Here is a 10,164-nt window from a genome sequence, read left to right as displayed (position 1 = left end):
TATATTTCACCACTACGTTCCCATCAGATGGAACTGAGCTCGAATTCGCAATGTTTGAAATGTGGAAATCCTGAGGAAGATCTATTCCATATGTTGTAAAATTGCCCTAAAATTAAGTATTTTTGAAAGATGGTGGTGATGTATTCATTTTGAAATTTGGTGAACTATCTACCCTTAACTCCTGAATGGGCAATATTTGGGGAAGTACACCTTCAAGGCACTAGAATCACTAAATGTTGAAGCAAACCTCTCCTAATACTTTCAATGGTTGCTAAAAAGTCCATTCTATTGAACCTGCTCTCACTCAAAATATTTCTTGAAAAATTATGGTTTGTATTGGAATGCATGTGGAAAATGGAATATGCAAATGGAATGCATAGAGGCCTCTTTATCTAAGGAATCTGAGGTTGGGGTTTCTTTGAAGTCTGGGAATCATATATAGCTACCCTACCAACTGACATATGAAACTTTTGAAATGACTGCCTGGTACCCCTATCACCTTTTGGGCAACGATCCCCAAATTCTTTGTTAGTATGATATCGTTGTATGGCTAATTTAAGCCAATGAGAGTCCACTACGTTACACAGTTTAGTAGATTTAGATTTATGTTTATTGAATCACTACATTCTCTAGAATAAAAGAGGATTGCTGTTGAATACATTCTGTAACTGTACTATACTGTTGTACTTTACTAGGCACATTGTGTTTTTTATCTTGATCCCAATGATTTTCTACTGTTATTTTCTTTATTATAGCTTTTTGTGTCCAATTCATTATGTTCTGTTACAATTTTTTTACTATAATTTTTCCTTCGAAAAACTAATAAAAATATTTAAAAAAAAAAAGAAAAAAAAAAAAGAAATCTTACTTTTTATATGAATTAGGAAAAAAATATTTGTGCAGCACAATCATCAATTCACTAAGGGTACAGTTTCTTTAACCTTCCAGGTGTGTGTTCTTTTCAAGTTTCATGTTGCCTTTTAAGTCTGTTGTTTGTATGTACTCCGATCTGCAACTCTTCGGTTTTGAACAGGCGCACCCATTTCTGTTTGGATAAACAAAAAAAAAGCAAAAAATTGATACACTGCAGTTTAGAATTCAGTGTATAGAGGCAACTATTATATCTGAATATTTCCTTTATTTGCAGTCACACCAAATAGTTATACTACGGCTCAAATCAAGAAAACAACAGAAACTGCAATGACCAATCGAATGTTATTGTACTGGACATAGACAATTGATAAAGTGTTTCTAAAATTCTCAAAGCAAAACTTTGGAGGCTAAGAAAAATATATTTAAAAAAAAAACTACTTCTAACTGTGAATTAGAAAATAAGAAACAAATTTATCATGTTTTCAGTAATTACTATCATCTCTAAAATAATCAAAATACAGTATTGAGAAAAGTCTCAATTTTTAGATCAGAAATATTCAGTAACCAATGCACGTTGTTATGAAGGAGATAAAGCAATATATTTATATTGAGCATATACAATGTAATATATGTTTTACCAGGAAACGTTTCAGTAATTGCATTAGACATTGCATTGTTTAAGATTTCACTCTAGGTTCCAAGATTTGAACATCTAGAGTCCTTTTTTGTTGCTGGCAGTATTTTCTCCTTCTGTTACAAATGTACCAACCACCAGGTAGCAGACATTGCTTCGAACACACAAGAAGAATAGTGTCAAGGCATACTGTGTTGTTCTATAGGTAGTACCTAAAAGGGTTATGGTATTATCATACTTTTAAAGGAGTTGCCATCTACTTTGGTAACATAAGAGAAAATTCTGTTTTTCTCCACTCAGAATAGCAGCTTCGACAGCAAAACATATGGTCTTCCTCATTTTCCTTTCTAATGCTCTGAAAGATTCTGGATATTTTGTTGCTCCAATGTTGAATCCTGCCTTTCATGTTTTGCCTCATGATTTAAGTTTGAAATTTCCTTTCTTGTAGGATAATATCGTCTAGACCAGGGGTCAGCAACCTTTACTATCAAAAGAGCCATTTTGCCTCCTCTTCCACTAAAGAAAAATAGTCTGGAGCCGCAAAACATAACACAGTTTATAAACTTTTAAAAGTTTTAATATTTTTTTAATTTTACCTGTTACAACAAGTGTGCATGTGTAGGCCTACTTTGAAATAAATTAAACACTGAACTATGCCCCTAGAAGCCTCCAGCTTCTAACGTATCATCCTGGTACATTAGAAGCTGGAGGCTTCTAACGTAACAGGGTAGATTTTTTTGATGGGCAGAGTTCTTTATTTTCTGATGATGCCTTAGCGATTCAATTGTAGGTGGTGTTAGCCATAAGTGTCCCCCACTTGCACTTCTATTTTGGTCACCTGTACCGCCTCCCCCCCGTTCCAGAGAAATTGGGGTTCAGATGCTAGATGCTTCCAGCAATGTGTAACAGGGTAAATTTTTTTGATAGGCAGAGTTTTTATGAATTTTTAGGAGGTGTTAGCCACAGGTGTCCCGTACTTGCACCTCAATTTTTTTTCACTTGTACCCCCGTTTCCAGATAAATTGGGGTTTAGGTGCTAGAAGCCTCCAACAATGTGTAACAGGGTAGGGGTTTTTTGATGGGTGGAGTTTTTAGGAGGTGTTAGCCACAGGTGTCCCCCACTTGCACCTCTAATTTTGTTTACCTGTACCCCCTTCCTGTTCCAGAGAAATTGGGGTTCAGGTGCCTCCAGCAATGTGTAACGGTAGATTTTTTTGATGGGCAGAGTTCTTTATGTTCTGATGATAGCCTAACAATTAAATTTTAGGGGGTGTTAGTCACAGGTGTCCCCCACTTCCACCTACATGTTTGGTTTTGTACATCTCCCCATTCCAGAGGAATTGGGGTTCAAAGGAGGGGGATGTCATTGTACACGCCCCGTGGTAGATTTATTTCACTGGTAAATTTTTTTCATTAGAACACCAGATAGGGAATCCTCCGCAGTGTCTTGGGAGGAAGGGGATCCCCCATCAGAGATATCCCCGCGGCAGCCGAAGGGAGCCACAACAAGGAGGCTGAAGAGCCGCATGCGGCTCCGGAGCCGCAGGTTGCAGACCCCTGGTCTAGACTCTTCTGGAAGGTCAAGGCCTACAAACTGTTCTTTTAAAATTAAGACATCCAGATACCTTTTAATTTTTGTTACATGTCTTACACCATTTCTGTGAAGGGAAATTATTTTTTTCCTCACTCTTGCATCAACTTATTTCTCTAAAATTTGTCACCTGTTAAAAATAGGCAGTTAGTATTCTTTCACAAAAGCATGACAGTAAGAAACTAATAATATATTACAAATCAAAGTAATACTGACACTAGCTAACACACTAGAAACAAAGATTGACAGGCACTGAATGATAGTACAGATTGGAATCTAGCAGATCCTTTTTCATTTCTGATTCCCCCAAATGTATTCCTCCTAGACAGTATGAAGCATGCATGTTGTTAGCCCCCAAGTGCATAAGTTCTAATTAAATGTCATTTGCCACTTGGCTGCCCAAACAAACAGTACATCCAGGTCTGCTTGTAGAATATAGACATCCTGTATGGACTTAATTCCATTACATAGTTTGGTGTCATCTGCAAACACAGAAATAGTACTTTTAATCCCAAACTCTATATCATTTATAAAGATGATAAACAGCAAAGGTCCCAACACTAAACCCTGAGGTACACCACTAATAACCTTGGACCATTCAAAAAATGAATCATTACAACTCTCTGGATGCGATCTTTAAGCCATTTCCCTATCAATTTACTAGCATTTAATATCCATTTTCTAGCAGAAACTCCTCTATGTGGTTCTTTATCAAACTCTCTAGGACCTATGCAACTATGGACATTAAACTAACAGGTCTGTCATTTATCTGTTAAAACTAAGTCCCAAAAAATGACCTTAAAACAAAAAATTACCTTGTATGCACTATAAGAAAGTGTTTGCTGTGTGTTATACTGCAGCACAGTGAAACACACAATAATAAATGGAGCAGTGCACAAAAAGGGACCAAATTACATGCATCAGTGTGTTAACAAAATTCACCGCAACTTAACACGTGTGGGAACATCACACATTGTTCTCCACTGCTTTTTATGCAGTCTGTGATATCAATTTCGGAGAGCTTTAATAAATTAGGCCCAATATATGAACAGCACTCCAATGCACATGGTGGGAGTCCACTTAGGATGACATTAGCTCTCCACAGGTATCATGGTTTAAATGGCCAGAAGTTCTTCGGAAATATGACTTTGTATAGATGTTTTATTTTTACTTTATTTCTCTTGTACGAAAGACCAACTCTCCGCATGATATTTTTTTCCTTAATCTGCAATGATAATGTATGCATTAAAACACTAGAAATCAATGTCATTTATCTATGTTTTGGTTTCCATTTATTCTCTGCAAGAATATTTATAGTTTTTGAATAATAGATTGAGATTAACTGCACACAATATCTATAAACTCACTTTTATTGTGTAATGCCTATTATCAACACCAAGTTTAAGTATGAATCAAAAAGACAATATATTTTTTGGTTATGGATGGTGTAGGTGTAGGTGAGGGTTCAAACCCCTTCAGTATTTTTTTAAGTTTATTGAAGGTTCACCTCATATTTTAGGTACAAAATACACTACTGACGCCAAAAGACCAGCTTTACATCCAAGCAATGACCAATCTTTGGAATGACTTCAGCAATGAGTTCACACACTGTCATTTACAAAAGTTAATCTTTAAGGTAAAAGTCATAACCTTCCTATCTGGCTTGTAGTACTGGCACCTGGCCTGTAGTTTTACATGAGGATGTTTAACCCCCTTAGTGGTAACCTCGAGTGTGAGTGTTAAAAAAAAAGATGCTGAAATCGGTGACTTGGGGTAGCTAAACTAATGCAAACCAATGGTAAATTGAGCCTTACCTGATCCGCCGGCGTCCTCTATCGTCCTTCGCATCTTCTCACTTGCTCCGGCTGGCGTCCTCTGCATCCAATCTAATAGGGTTCCCGGTGACGTTGGTGTGTGCGGACGTTTCGTTTGGGGTGTGGCGGGAATTTCAAATATATTTGTATTGCAGTCAATACAAAATAACTGTATTGAATGCAATACAGTGGATTTATATGTGTAAAAGCAGTACATTGTCTTTCATGAACATTTATTTTACAGTATAATAGTTTATATGTATAATAGTATACAGTAACAGTATAATATGTATAATATTTATTTGTTTAAAAAAAAAATATTTAAAAATATATATTTTTTTAAAATGTATTTAATTTATTATTTTGACATGATTTTGTATTTTAAACTTTAATATACTCATACTATTATACAATACTGTAAAATACATTTTCATGAAAAACAATGTACCACTTTTCGACTTTTTAAGGATAATAATAAATCATGCCTGCAGTTAGGCTTTAAAATGTTTCAATTATGATTTTATGATGGATTGACATATTTTCCTTTATTCATTTTGTGTGGTCTGAAAATGCACGACAATGGAATAATTAACACAGGCACTATTTCTTTCTGATAACCACAAGGCACAAATAGGTCACATTGGTGCATTGTGGTGTACTAAAAGTTGCCACTAGTCACTGAAATAAACCCCCTCCTTTGGGGGACACATGCAACCCCCCAGATCACACCCTGTGGAGGCCACATGCAGCTCCACGATCACACCCTGCAACCAACACATGCAGCCTCACGATCACACCCTGCAACCGCCACATGCAGCCCCACGATCACACCCTGCGGACGCCACATGCAGCCCTACAATCACACGTTGCGGCCGCCACAATCGGCCCCACCATCACACCCTGCCGCCGCCACAAGCTGCCCCACCATCACACCCTGCGGCCGCCACAAGCAGTCCCACCATTACACCCTGCGGCCACCACAAGCAGCCCCACGATCACACTCTGCGGCTGCCACAAGCAGCCCCACGATCACCATCTGCGGCTGCCAGAAGCAGCCCCATGATCACACTCTGTGGCCGCCACAAGCAGCCCCATGATGACACCCTGCAGCAGCGGGAAGCGGCCCCAGGTCCCATCACAAATGAATCAAAACTTTTCAAAATCAAAACTTTTGCCTCCTGTGCATCGAACCTGCCACACGTGGCCCCAGGCCACACCCTTCATCAGCCATATGCGGACCCGTGATCGCCACATGCAGCTCGGATCACACCCTGCACGCCCACATTTACAACCTCCCCTGCGACCGCCACATGCAGCCCCAGTGTCCCACCCTGCGGCCGCCACATGCAGCCCCAGTGTCCCACCCTGCGGCCGCCACATGCAGCCCCAGGGTCGCACCCTGTGGCCGCCACATGCACCCCAAGGGTTGCACCCTGCGGTTGCCACATGCAGCACCAGATCCAACCCTGCAGGCCCACGATTACAACCTACCCTGCATCAGCCACATGCAGCCTCAAGGTCACACCCTGCGGCAGCCACATGCAGACCCCAATACCACCCTGCAGGCCCACGATCACAGCATTCCCTGCATCACCCACATGCGTCTCACACCCTGCATCAGCCACACGCAGCCCCAGGTAACACCCTGCGGCCAACAAATGCAGCCCCACAATCACACCCTGTGGCAAACACATGCAGTCCCAGATCACACCCTGCGGCCACCAAATGCCGCCTAAGGACACACCCAGCAGGCCCACGATCACAACCTCCCATTCATCAGACATGACGCCTCGTGATCCCCACATGCAAGTCGACAATCAAAACCTCCCCTGCATCAGCCACATGCTGCCCCATGATCACAACCTCCCCTGCATCAGGCACATGCAGCCCTACGATCACACCCTGAGATCACCCAAACCAGCCTGGTGGGTATTGAAAAGTGCAGGGTGGTGTGTTTGGCTAAAAGAGGCTGGGGAGAACATTTGTCGTCTCTCTCAATCTTGAATTTCATATCACCCTGCAACAATAGCAGTGCCCCACATCATCTGAATCCCCCATGAACCTCTGAATAATCCTGCAATATTAGTACACCACAACACTTGCCTACTCCCTAATGTTACTGTGCAATATTACTAGTGCATCCCAATCAACTGTCTTCCACCTCTCCATTGCTGTACTCCCATACTACCCTGCATTAACACCAGTGCAAACCCATCATCTACACCCTCCTTTCATGAACCAGGATATCACTCTGTACTAATACAGTTACATCACATCACCTATCTTTCCCTTTCCTGAACTCTAAAATCACCCATCACTGCAAATATACTACTTTTGTCACTCCTGACTGAACCCCTACATCATCCTGCACTAGTACTAAAGCACCCCATCACCCTTTCTTCTAGAACTTCAATATAACCCTGCAATATTTGAAGTGCACCCCACATTCTCTCTTCCACCTTAATAAACACACATGATTATACTCTGCATCAGACCAGTGCACCCTATCACCTGTCTCCCCCCTTACTTAGCTGCTCATATCACCCTGCAACAACTTATTACTTGTCTTTCTGTATCCTGAACACCTATATTACCCTGCAGTGCACATCATCACCTGTATTTTCATTCCCGAACCTTCACAATCCTAGCATAATAAATATAATAGAAGACACAAAAGAGGCTGGGGTTTAAGCGGTCTCTACACCATACTGACAAACTGATACATGACTCCTTAACTCTTGCATCATCATCCAAAACAGGGATTTAGATGTGATTGCGGTCCTTAAGGGGTCCTCCAGACCTAGGAGAGATGACTACTACTACCAACTACACATCCTATTAACGGTCTCTATGCATCCCCTGAGGAAGCGAAACGGCGAAACGCATTGGGAGAGACGTTATTCATACCTGCCCGATATACTATATTTTAAGGTTTTCTTTTGTCTAGTTCATAGGCATTCCCCCATGATGGATTACATGGGGTTGCCTGATTTCCTAATTTCGCTGTTTCACATTGTAATATGTATTGATTGTTATTGATTATTTTATCATTGGCATACAAATGGATATGCCCAATACAACTTTGATTTTTGCCACTTAAACCCCAGCCTCCTTCGTGTCTTCTATATTGTTTATAAATTTCTGGGTAAGGCAATACCACTGTAATGGAGAAGGGATACAGTTCTCCATTGTATGATCGTACATCCTTCCATAATACCCAATGTTCTTCCAGCCCCCTTTAGCTGAAACACTGACCAGCTCCTTGCAGTAACCACCTGTATGTTTTGGGTGATTACTGATGAGTTGGATAACAATACAGTGGTTGCCACCTACCTACAACTTTTTCCCACCCAGCTTAAAAAAATTCTTATATCACCCTGCATAATAGCAATGCTCATCACCTATCTCCCACCTACCTCAACTTCCATATTAACCTTCAATAGAAGCATTGCACTCCTTAAAGTATATCTAAACACCGAAACGTCACTTTACTTAAAAGGCCAAACAACCCTTTTATGTGAAGTAAAACTTGTTTTTTTTTTTTTTTTTTACGTGCAACACTTTTTAAAAAAAAAAAGTGCAGCACCACCACCTAATTTTCGCACAGGCTCTTGGGTGATCCTTCCGCGCATGCCGGAGCATCTTGGGCATGCGCAGGAGCCTTTTCGTGGAAAAAGTTTTTTGCAAATCTCACGCATGCGGAGTGTCGTCAAAATGCGCGAATGTCATCAGATTTCGCACCTGGGTCGGGTGACGTAGGAAGAAGAACCAGGAAAAAATGGCAGCGCCCTGCGCACCGGCTCGTGGGCCGATGCCAGGATGATGCCGGACCCGAAGGTAGAGAGCTCCGGATTGATCGGACTGCTCTGTGGGATTAAAGGTAAGTGTATTTTTTTAATATTAGGCACTTTTGGGTTTAGTTCCTCTTTAACCTATCACGTCCCTTATAGTACCTGTGCACACAAACACCATTCTCTCTCTCTCTCCTAAATTCCCACATTACTTTGCAATAATAGTAGTGCACTCTATCTCCTGTCTTCCCCTTTACTTTATTACAATCTTCCACGTTCGGTACCCCATATAACACTGTAGAAGTGTATCCGATCACGTCTCCTCCATATCATCCTGCAAAAAAAAAAAAAAAAGCAGCGTACACCCCGCCCAAAACCATAACTGCAAGACCACCCCCCCCAAACCATAGCCTTTCTAGTGTAGGGAGAGGGCCATTTTTCACGGCTCGAGCGCTCTGCAGTAAAATTAACCCGGGCTTTAAGTTAAATATACGAAGCCCCGCCCACTTCCCGGTCTCTGCTCGGTTTCACTTCCAGGTCCTTCTACTGGGTTGGAACTAGCAGCTGCCCTGTTTGATTGAAACTAAACGTCACCGGTGTATGTGTGATAGATTTGCTAAAGGTAAGTGCCTGTTGAATGTAATAGCTCTTTAGAAATCTGTGATGATTATTTGCTATTGTTAGTATATCATTTTTTTTCTGTTCATGTTTAAGAACCAAGAATATGCTTGAGCCTTGCTTTGTTAAACACTGTAAAATTGTAAGCAGATTTCAGAATACTTTCAGTAGAAATCTTACCTCATGAGATATTCTTTTCAAGCAAACTGTCATCCCCGTCTGAGGGTGACACAGGCTGAGCTAAAAGGGAAGAGTTGTAACTGTGGTTGTCAGGAGAAATGGTTCTTGCTTTGGTCTAAACACATGATGATGCTCTACCTCTGAGTCAGTATAGCAAAGAAATAACAGATTTAGTACTATTGCCACATGCTGGCCCTTGTTCCTCAGCAGACTGGAATATATATATATATATATATATATATATATATATATGGGGTGAAACTGGGAGGGCAATTTTTATACCACATATAACAATGACAGATTTTCTAAACTGAGCAGTCAGTTATTCTATAGACTAATATCTGTTACAAATGTTTGCCTGATCTTTGGCAAATGTCAAAAAATGACATTACTTGCACAGCCTCCTCCACCTCTATCCTGTGCTCATCATTAGCAATCAAAAATAAGGGATACGGGATATCCTATGATCAGGCCCCATGTGTGGTTTAAAAATCTGTCAAGCCTTGTACAGTGCTTCATACTTTTGTCCCTTCTTAGTAGTTATGTCTTGCCTATCCTCTAATATGCTTTAAAAACACTGGGGAAAACAAATTTCAGTGTTCAACCCAGAAATTTTTTTAAGCCGGTTGGGAAGAAATTGTAGGCGGGCGGCAGCCCCTGTAT

The 10,164-nt window shown here is 40.8% G+C and overlaps 1 protein-coding gene across 1 annotated transcript in view; it reads left to right on the top strand.

Moving 5' to 3' along the window:
- Positions 1 to 9,248: 9,248 nt before the first annotated feature.
- Positions 9,249 to 10,164, top strand: part of TBCE (tubulin folding cofactor E) — a gene marked incomplete in the record, with an annotated part of 197,671 nt that continues 196,755 nt past the window's right edge. Inside the window, 1 exon segment of the mRNA XM_072409203.1 lies at positions 9,249 to 9,325.

The sequence above is a fragment of the Pyxicephalus adspersus genome, chromosome 4 (genome assembly GCF_032062135.1).
Source record: "Pyxicephalus adspersus chromosome 4, UCB_Pads_2.0, whole genome shotgun sequence".
NCBI classification, from domain to species: domain Eukaryota; kingdom Metazoa; phylum Chordata; class Amphibia; order Anura; family Pyxicephalidae; genus Pyxicephalus; species Pyxicephalus adspersus.
This window is presented reverse-complemented; position numbering and strand designations above follow the sequence as displayed.